Source organism: Corylus avellana, chromosome ca4 (genome assembly GCF_901000735.1).
Source record: "Corylus avellana chromosome ca4, CavTom2PMs-1.0".
NCBI classification, from domain to species: domain Eukaryota; kingdom Viridiplantae; phylum Streptophyta; class Magnoliopsida; order Fagales; family Betulaceae; genus Corylus; species Corylus avellana.
In genome coordinates, this window is record NC_081544.1 from 8,003,170 (window position 1) to 8,012,673 (window position 9,504).

General features: G+C 35.6%; 1 long non-coding RNA gene across 3 annotated transcripts; it reads right to left on the reverse strand.

The window, feature by feature from the left end:
- Nucleotides 1-289: 289 nt before the first annotated feature.
- On the reverse strand, nucleotides 290-9,192 carry LOC132179458 (uncharacterized). 3 transcript variants are annotated; one of them, XR_009439924.1, is made up of 3 exons: nucleotides 8,888-9,192; nucleotides 8,636-8,734; nucleotides 290-504 (listed from the first exon to the last, which is right to left on the reverse strand). It is a non-coding gene; the product is annotated as an uncharacterized LOC132179458 (long non-coding RNA). The 3 variants fall into 3 exon arrangements; XR_009439923.1 differs by having other exon boundaries at nucleotides 290-533; XR_009439925.1 differs by having other exon boundaries at nucleotides 290-533; nucleotides 8,636-8,776.
- Between the last annotated feature and the right edge of the window lie 312 nt (nucleotides 9,193-9,504).

Sequence of the window (9,504 nt, forward strand, 5' to 3'; positions counted from 1 at the left end):
ATAAAACGAACTCTTTGTTAAACACTGGATTTATTAAGTTTTGACTTTTAATGTATTGCATCTTTTGTTAATAAATTTTTACCTAATCGTCTTCCCCAATCAACATAAAAGAAACCACATAAATTCCTGTGCATATCATATATAATCTATTACACGTCAATTCCAAGTACCATACATGCATTACATACATTTTGGGTTACATTATGACATTGAACAAAAGAATACATCAGAGGATAATAGTTTAGGGTTTGAACCCACAAAAAAAAAAAAAAAAAAGTTTAGGGTTCGTAGGTTCAGTGAGGAGGGATATGAATGTCTTTAATTGGAAGTGTGGGAACAGATGTAAGACTAAATAATATATGAGAAAAGCAATTGTTTTGCATAGTATAGAGTTTTCTTCAGCACAATCACAATGCTGCAGATGCTATGGTTTCTATAAACATGCGGTATTGGTCCGTCATGGTGAGAAAGCTTTACTGTTTATTCAACTTCTCACTTATGCAGCTGCAAATCAGAGGATAATTTGAAGAGTACTTCAAATTATTAGTCAATATATTAATACGAGTAATTCTATAAATCACTCTTGTGTCACTGAATGGGGTGGCTTTTAAAATCACAATTTGATCAAAATTCTATAATGATTAATCACAAACCCAATGATAATTTTAGAGGCCACATCACTTTTAAAATGACACAAGAGGAACATAAGAGTGATTTCTAATATTACTCAATTAATAGGCATCAAAATCACATACATTATCAGAATAGGCACCAGATGATAAAGCTAAAGAATTAAAACAATCTTTCTCCAAGACCAAGAATAATTCCCTAGTAGCATGACTTTCTAGAAACTTTTAATTCTGAGAAAATTTGAATTACACTCTTTATTGGGAAGACAAACAGAGGTCCTTACATAAAAAAGAAACCCTTAAGCTCACCAGTAATACAAAGTGAGAATCTAATTAACTGTAGTGATATATTACTTAATCCACCATCCCATAACCTAATTAAGTGAATCCAACAACCCTTAAAAGTGCCATGACAAATTCCATCTCATAGAATAATAGTCGTTATGAAATCAACCTTCAAATCACACCTAGGGCTAGTTAGAAGGATACTGTCCCCAATCTGCCCTCCACTAATAGAAGTTGTTCCTTGCTTGCCAACAATATCACCAAGCACAATGCAAAAGCTATGCACTTAAGGATTTGGCTTACATTTGTTATTAAAATAACAACATGCATGTTGTAATGTAAGCATCGGTTAAGATTGAATCTTAAAGTTAACTTACTTTTAGAAGCTTTTAATAGGAGAGAAAAAATGAAGAAAGATTTTGAGAGATTCAATATTGACCATTGCTTAAACTAATAGCATGTAAGCTAGATCCATGTACTTAAATATAAATCGTATTACAACAAGATATAGATTGAAAGTCTTTCAATTAGGGATGACTTTTATGTTGGGAGATGAAGCGATTACGGAGTTTTTACTTAGAATACATTAATATACATAATTGAACACAACTCTAAGCTCTAGCCTAAAAGTCTAAGCTAATGGACTAAGGTCCACTTAGTTATATTAAGTACTATTTTCTTTTATATTTTCTCAATGTAGGACTCAACACTCACAAGTGCACTCACAACAATCTCCCCATGACTTGTAAGTCTTTTTACATTTTCAAGAGTGTCTCGCGTCAAGAGTTGTGGATGGCAGACACAACTCTAAACCCGACGCGTCCAGACACTCATCCCAGCGATTATGGAGTTTTTACCAAGAGTACATTAATATACATAATTTAATACAACTCTAACCCAAAAGCCTAAGCTAATGGACTAACTACCATTTAGATATTAAGTACTCTTTTCTTTTATATTTTCTCAATGTGAGACTCAATACTCACAAGTCTATTCACAACATTTTAATCTCTCTAAGTAGTCTATCCGAGCAAAAGAAAGATTTCACCACTGCAATGACGTTCCGACCTACTAAGAAATTGGCCCTTTAAAACGAAAGACTTTTTAAAGAAATGGGCATTAAAACCATTCAGACTAGGAGCTTTGTTGTTGTTTAAGGATAACAAAGCAGATTTAATCTCCTCCTCAGAGATGTCGTTAGCCAATTCTTTGCATTAAATAGAAGGAATTCTACGAGGAACAGCCCCTCAAGAGCCTCCATGTTAATAGGATAAGACCTCAATGAACCCTAAGAAGCCTTGGAAACTAATTCAAAAAATAGAAACAATTTTGCTTCTGTCGTCCCAGGAGTTGCATCCCTACTCACCCGGTCGAGGAACATGATTTTTGCGTAAACAAACTTTCTTTTGTCCAGCTAAAATCTCCAAACTCCTTAAATGCATTAACCTATTAAAATTTTCATTACTTATCCCAAAAATTTAAGTTGATTAAAAATAATGAATTTAATAATTTAAATATTAATTCGAACACAAAGTATAAAAATAATACCGCGTGGAATATATTGCATACATCATATCCCAATGCAGGATGAATTGATTGATCTTTCTTCTCCTTCATAATACTCATGCCAAAGAAAGTTACAGTAGCCAAACAACCCAATATATATCTGCAGAACAATTTCACATATCTAAGACACGTACTATATGGAAATAAAGGCTGGAATCCGAGGACTAAAATATCGGTTACTTTGTACTATACCTTTGAAGAGTTTGATCCTTATTTAAGGGTTTGTTTGATAAATATTTCATGTCCATTATCTTTGCAACCAATGATCACTAGCTACCAACAATCCTGCAATTCGATAAGGGGGAACAATTTACACTTTCAAAGCTATATGCATGATTAGTAAGTGAATATGTATGCAACTAGAGTGACATAGACAAAACAACGGCATAAGAAGCTAGATTTATCCCTTTGGTAGAACAATTGACAGAGAAGAATTGTAAATATTAGCCATATGATTGTCACTCCAGTAGGTTATCTACATATCAATTGCATGGGGTCGGAGGCTTTATAGAGTGCGTAAATGCACAAGTTAGAACAATATATAACATCCTGCTAGTTACATGAAGTTGTCATGAAATCTAAACAAATGGATTTTAATCCACAATTAATTGTTTGACCACTATTATTGATTAAGAATAATAAACTTTGGAATTACTGGGAAAAGTTACCAGAATTTTAAGTTAGATAGATTCTGGTTAATTTCTACTCTAACAACCATCTATTTCTAGAGCTAACCCCAGCAAAAATGGAAGAGAAAGCAGAAAAAAGGGGTGAAGCCAAATAATAATGGATTCCTTCTTTTCCACAATCTCCTACACCACCCATGAAAGCCTTGATCATTTGCATTGACAAAATAAAAAAGCTAGAAAATGTTCAAGTACTCCATCCTCCTCATCCATCCTCAATGTTAGAACCAGACTTTTAGTTGTAAATTGTACTCTATATGATTTCCTTTTTTTTTTTTTTTTTTTTTTTTGGATGAATAAAAAATTTCATTAAGCTCAAAACTCAAAACCAACCAACAAAACATCCAGTTACAAGTCCTCACAGAGGACTAGAAATAACCAAGTGTTAAGGATTTAAATCCTTTTGATTAATGAGGATTTGATTTGTGGTTAATGTTGATTTGATTTGTTATTAATTACCCTTAATTCAAGGGATTTGTTTTGCATTTAAAATTATGTTAAAGCTCTATAAATAGATCATAAATCAAGGAAATATGTAGCCTATAGGGCTTTAATGTGTGGATATAGGTTATATGCGGAACCACCTTAATCTATGTGTCGTTCTTTCTTTCATTTATTTCATATTATATCCGCATTCTAAATTCTATTATCAAGAAGACTAGAAACCAAACTGCAGAACCTACAACAAAACCAAGTTTGCAGGCAAATTCTGCAAAGAACACAAAACAAGATTCTCCCTAGTCTTTGGAAACATTCATCTTCCAACAATTCTGGTTCGAACGTCCCAAAGATCTTCTTTAAAATCTACTCTTCTATGTTTGGCTTACCTGGATGCTTAAGCTCATTTCGAGTGTACCACAAAGTGTGCACTGCAGAGCCCAAAACCAGACGACAAAGCAGGTTTTTAAGTGATTTACATCCTCAATTACTGCATCCTAGCTGCAGAAGATCTTCCCATATCACAGGGGGATTAGCAACTTTAAAGCAAAGCATAAAAAACCTCCAAATTCTACCACAAAAACTGCACTCAAAGAATAAATGGTCAATGCTCTCTATTTGATTTCTTCAGAACAAGCATTGGACATCACCTTTCTATCCCAAATTCAGCAAACTATCCCCCGTAACCAGCCTATCCTTCATAACAAGCCATAAAATAAAAGCTTGCTTAGAGATAGCAAGAGGGAACCAAACCAGCTTCCACCAACCAATCTGCTCATTTTTCTCCCTTAGAAACTCCCAAGTATTTGAACTTAGATAGGTACCTTTCCTTGAAGCAGTCCAAATAGGTTTATCGCTAGGGACAAAATTGATTTCAGGGAGCCTTGCTTGTATTTCCACCAAAGCCACAAATCTAGTTGGCCTCCATAACCAATCCCCATTATGAATAACAAAAGAAAGTTTAGCCTCCACACTACTTTGAGCATCATAAACAGCCCTATACCCATATTTCTGCAACAAGATTCCAGAAGGATGCCAAAAATCCATCCATAGATGAATATTTTCCCCCCCTCAAACCTCAAGAAACTTTTGGCAACATCCCTCAATTTGAGTAACTTCCTCTAGCTCCAAGAACAATTTTGAGGGATGCCAACACTCCAGAAGCTCTTTTTTGTCAAAAACTTATCTTTAATCCAGGCCACCCAAAGGGAACCAGAACTAGCAAAAAGGCTCCAAATATGTCTACGCATAGAGGTTTGATTCCAGACTTCTAACCTCTTCAAAACCAAACCACCCTCCTTAGGAAAACATACATTAGTCCAAGACACTAGCCTTTGCAGCCCCTACATCCTTCCCATTCCAAAGAAACCTATTTAACTTTTGCTCAATAGCCTTAAGAATTTTCTTGGGGAGAATAAAGATGCCTACACAATAGACTTGCAGGCTAGACAAAATAGAAGAAAGCAATTGGAGCCTGCCTGCATAAGAGAGACTCCTAGACAACCAAGAATCAATGCGAGCGGTAATTCTGTCCAACAATACCTCACAATGTGCTGCAAAAAGTCTAGAAGAAATGAGGGGAACCCTAATAAGGTATCTCATAGGTAGATGACCTTCTTCATCTGCAATTCTTCCATTAGACTTTGCTTAATCCTCTCTAAAATTCCAGAACAGTAGAAAGAACTCTTTGAAGGGTTGGCCTTTAGACCAGAAAGCTCCTCAAACTCAGCCAAAGCAGCTTTAATGATATTACTAGATCCCAACCTAGCTTCAGAGAACAAACGTAAATCATCTGCAAAGCAAAGATGAGTAAGCTTCATTTTCAAGCATTTATGATGAAACATGAAACCTAAGATAGCACTTGTATGATCAGCCATTATCCTAGAGAAGACCTCCATAGTTAGGACAAACAAATAAGAAGACAACGGGCCACCCTGCTTCAACCCCTTCTTCCCTTCAAAATATTCAACCAAAGTACCATTTAGGCATACAGAAAACCTAGGAGAGGTAATACACACCTTGATCCAACCTAGGAATTTTGCTGTAAAGTCAAAACAGTATAGACAATGAATCATGAAATCCCAGTTCACTAAATCATATGCCTTCATGAGATCAATCTTCAAAGTACATCTAGGATTCCCTTTTTCCTTTATGGTAATTTCTAACAATTTTCTGAGCCAGCAAGACATTTTCATAGATACTTCTAGAGGGAATAAAAGCAGACTGATTCATGCTTACTAAATCACCCAACAGAGGTAACATCATATTATAAATTATCTTGGTAATACATTTGTAAAGGACATTGTAGCAAGCTATAGGTTTGAAGTCCCCCATAGCAGAAAGGTTCACCTTCTTAGGAACCAAAGTAAGAATAGTGGCATTCACTTCTTTAAGTAGCAAACCAGAACCAAAAAAAACCTTTAATGGCTGCCACCACCTCCTTTCCAACAATAGACCAAGTAGACTTGAAGAAATCAGTATAAAAGCCATCAGGTCCAGGGGCCTTATTTGCTTTCATGTGGAACAACGTGTCTCTAATTTCTTCTGAGGTAACTTCCCTCTCCAACAAAGCTGCCTTTCTAGCAGAAATAGCCACAGGAATGAGCTGTCTTAGTCTCATTGAAGTCGATCTGATTAGTACCCAACAACTTCTTGTAAAAATTCTCAGCCACCTGCTTGATTTGCTCCACATCAACCACTTTATTACCCTGCACATCCCACAAATGAGTAATGGTATTCTTTGCATGCTACACCTTGAGAGAACGATGAAAAAAACTGTTATTCCGGTCCCCTGATTGCAGCCATTGATTCCTAGCCTTTTGCTTTAAAAAAGATTCCTCATCTTCTATTATGGAAACATAAGCATGAAGACACTCCCTCTCCTTAAGTAAATAGTCAGCCCTTCCAAAAGAAGCAATTACATCTTTTTGAGCTAAATCAAGGTTGTCACGAGCCTGCATTACTCTCTGCTTCAAGTTCCCAAAACAAACTAGATTTTGCTTGTTCAACACAGCCTTCATAGATCTGAGTTTCACATACAACTGATACATAGGAACCCCAGCAACCTGAATATTCCAGCCTTCCTTAGCCCAATCTAAGAAACCTTTATCCTCCAGCCAATAGTTATAGAATTTAAAAGGTTTAGGTCCAAAACTTTGAAGAATACCTACTAAAATAACAGCAGGAGAATGATCTAAAATGCCTCCAAAATGAAATTCCACAATAGTCTTGCCAAAGGAGCTCATCCAATGCTCATTTTCCAAAACCCTATCAAGCTTCCTTGCCACAAACCGAGGTTCCTCACTTTTGTTGGTCCAAGTGTGAAAGCAGCCACTAAAGTTGAGATCCAAGACCTCAAGATCATTTAAACACTGACCAAACTCCACTTCATAAGAATTCAACCTATTAGAGCCCCACTTCTCAGCCAAGTTCTTCACAACATTAAAATCCCCACAAATCATCTAAGGATTATTTGCAACTTTCACTTTCATAGAACCTAGATTGGATCAAAGCAACTTCCTATCCACACCTTTGTTAGCCCCATAAACAAAAGAATGAAACCAGCAAAAATCATTCTTAAGAGACTTAATGACACAATTTATGCTCTGACACAACTAATAAAGCAGTGTTCTATAGTCTCACAAGGATATGCCGGGAATAGATCCCTTGGTAATCGTTCGTTAGCTGAATGTTGACCCAATAGTAGGACTTGTGAAGCAAAAAAGAAGAAATTTCGCTCCCGAATGAAATCAAGCAATAGCAGATGAAGTGGAGAAGTTGCTCCAAGTAGGATTTATTGAGGAAGCCTAGTATGTCACCTGGCTTGCTAATATAGTGCTGGTAAAGAAGCCCAAAGCCAAATGGAGGATGTACGTTGATTTTATGTTTTGAACAAGATATGTTCGAAAGACAGTTTCCCGCTTTCTCGAATTGGTTTTTGGTCGATTCAACAGCAAGGCATGATCTCCTTAGTTTTATGGACGCATTCTTGGGGTACAATCAAATCTATATGTATGAGGCTAACCGAGAAAAGACCACATTTATAGCTGATCTGGGATTGTATTGCTACAAAGTCATGCTATTCGGGCTTAAAAATGCAGGGACTACGTACCAGAGACGGGTAAGCAAAATGTTCAAAAATCTGATCGGAAGGAATATGAAGGTGTATGTGGATGACGTGCACGTGAAAAGTAATAAATTTCTTGCCTTGTTGATGCTAGCCGTTTGGGTGATTTGAATTTCCTTTGTTGGTGCTAGCGGTTGCTTGAGTGATTGTTTATTTGTTGGATGTGTTTTCTTGCGGGTTTGTTTGTTCATTACGAACAACAAAATATTCAGGCCTTTTAAAGAAATTCTCTCCCAAACAAGACAATAAATTTATAAACAAACAACTTACTAATTCTCTCTATTTTGCATGTATTATTTGACTAATTCTCAATGTGGTTGTTTTACTTCTGTTCTTACTGGTTTATCATGTAGAGTAGAATAATTATGTTCTTTCTTCTCAAACAAAAATAATATTGATTATCTCAACTACTTCATAATAGATTGTACGCACTTTGAATTTTCTCCACACATTGACATTACAAGTCTAAAGGTGGTATCTGTTAGTCAAATAACAGTACAACCATGTTGATTGATTTGTTAGTCTAAAGTTTCTTTATTACGTGAAATTAGACTTTATCAATAAATTTAGTGAGTTCCAATTATGTTTTTCTATAGCGATAGGGCAAATGTAATTAGAGTTTTTCCTAGATTAATTGTTGCACTTTATTTTAGTACTTTTTCTTCTTTATTTGATGCGTCATAGTACATATTTTTCAATCAGTCTAGTATGTTCAGTCTTGTTGCTTAATGGCTCTTTATTTTGAGCAGCTGGCCAAACCATATCTCTCTCACACACACAAACTGATGAAACCATCGGAGAATGCATGAATAAAACGATCTAAATGCATACACAGTGACATCTTTTGTTATAAGTATATAAAACCTGTTTCTATAAGTAGAAAGATGCATGAGAGAGAGAGAAACCTTGAGAAAACACAGAGAGCCATTAGAGCTCAGCCCTTGTCCTGTAAATCTTCTTGATCAGGAATTTTCTTTCTCATCATTTTCTGGGAAAATCCGACCCTTTACATCAAACAAGCCAATTTATCAGTCCACGGTCGTTTTCTACCAAAAAAAAAAAAAAACGAAAGAGAGAGAGGATGTTGTAAAATTTAAGAATCACACTGCACTTGCTCCTAAAAAAAAAAAAAAAAAGAGAGATAAAATTCTATCTACCTCTTCAGACACAAAAATCTTTCGATTCTGCAGATCTTCTGCAAGTGTTCTACTGATCATAAAGCATTTCTGTAAATGGAAAATGGGGGAAAAAGGAAAAGAAACATGGGTTTTGCTAAAATAGAGTATATATAATTAAAAAGCCGCATTTTGCCAAATTTAGCCAAAAATCTGAAACAAACCCTACTTTGCACAAGCACTGTGGAGGTGAAGAAGAAGAAAAAGAATAATTTGTTTGCTTCTCTCTCTTTCAAGGTTGTCGTGGTTTGGAGTGATGTTGACATCTCACGCAGAACCAGGCACAAAGCCACCAATGGTTTTTTCTTTCTTAAAAGAGAAGAGAAAGAGTGTACAAAACTGAGCAAACAGATGTAAGAGAAAACAAGTTTGCTGTCGGAAATTAATTAGTTAATTAAATGATAATCTATGATTAAGTGGGTTCGGTAGATAATAAAGTGGTGAGGGTTTGATTTCGGGGGCAAATAGGCATTATGACGTGTTTGTACCCTCGTAACAGTCATATCACCCCAAATCTTTTTGCTTAGATTTACTTTGTATAAATAAATAAGGAGACAGCCTACAGTACTACTGCTTAGTTAAAAAAGAAAACAAGTACA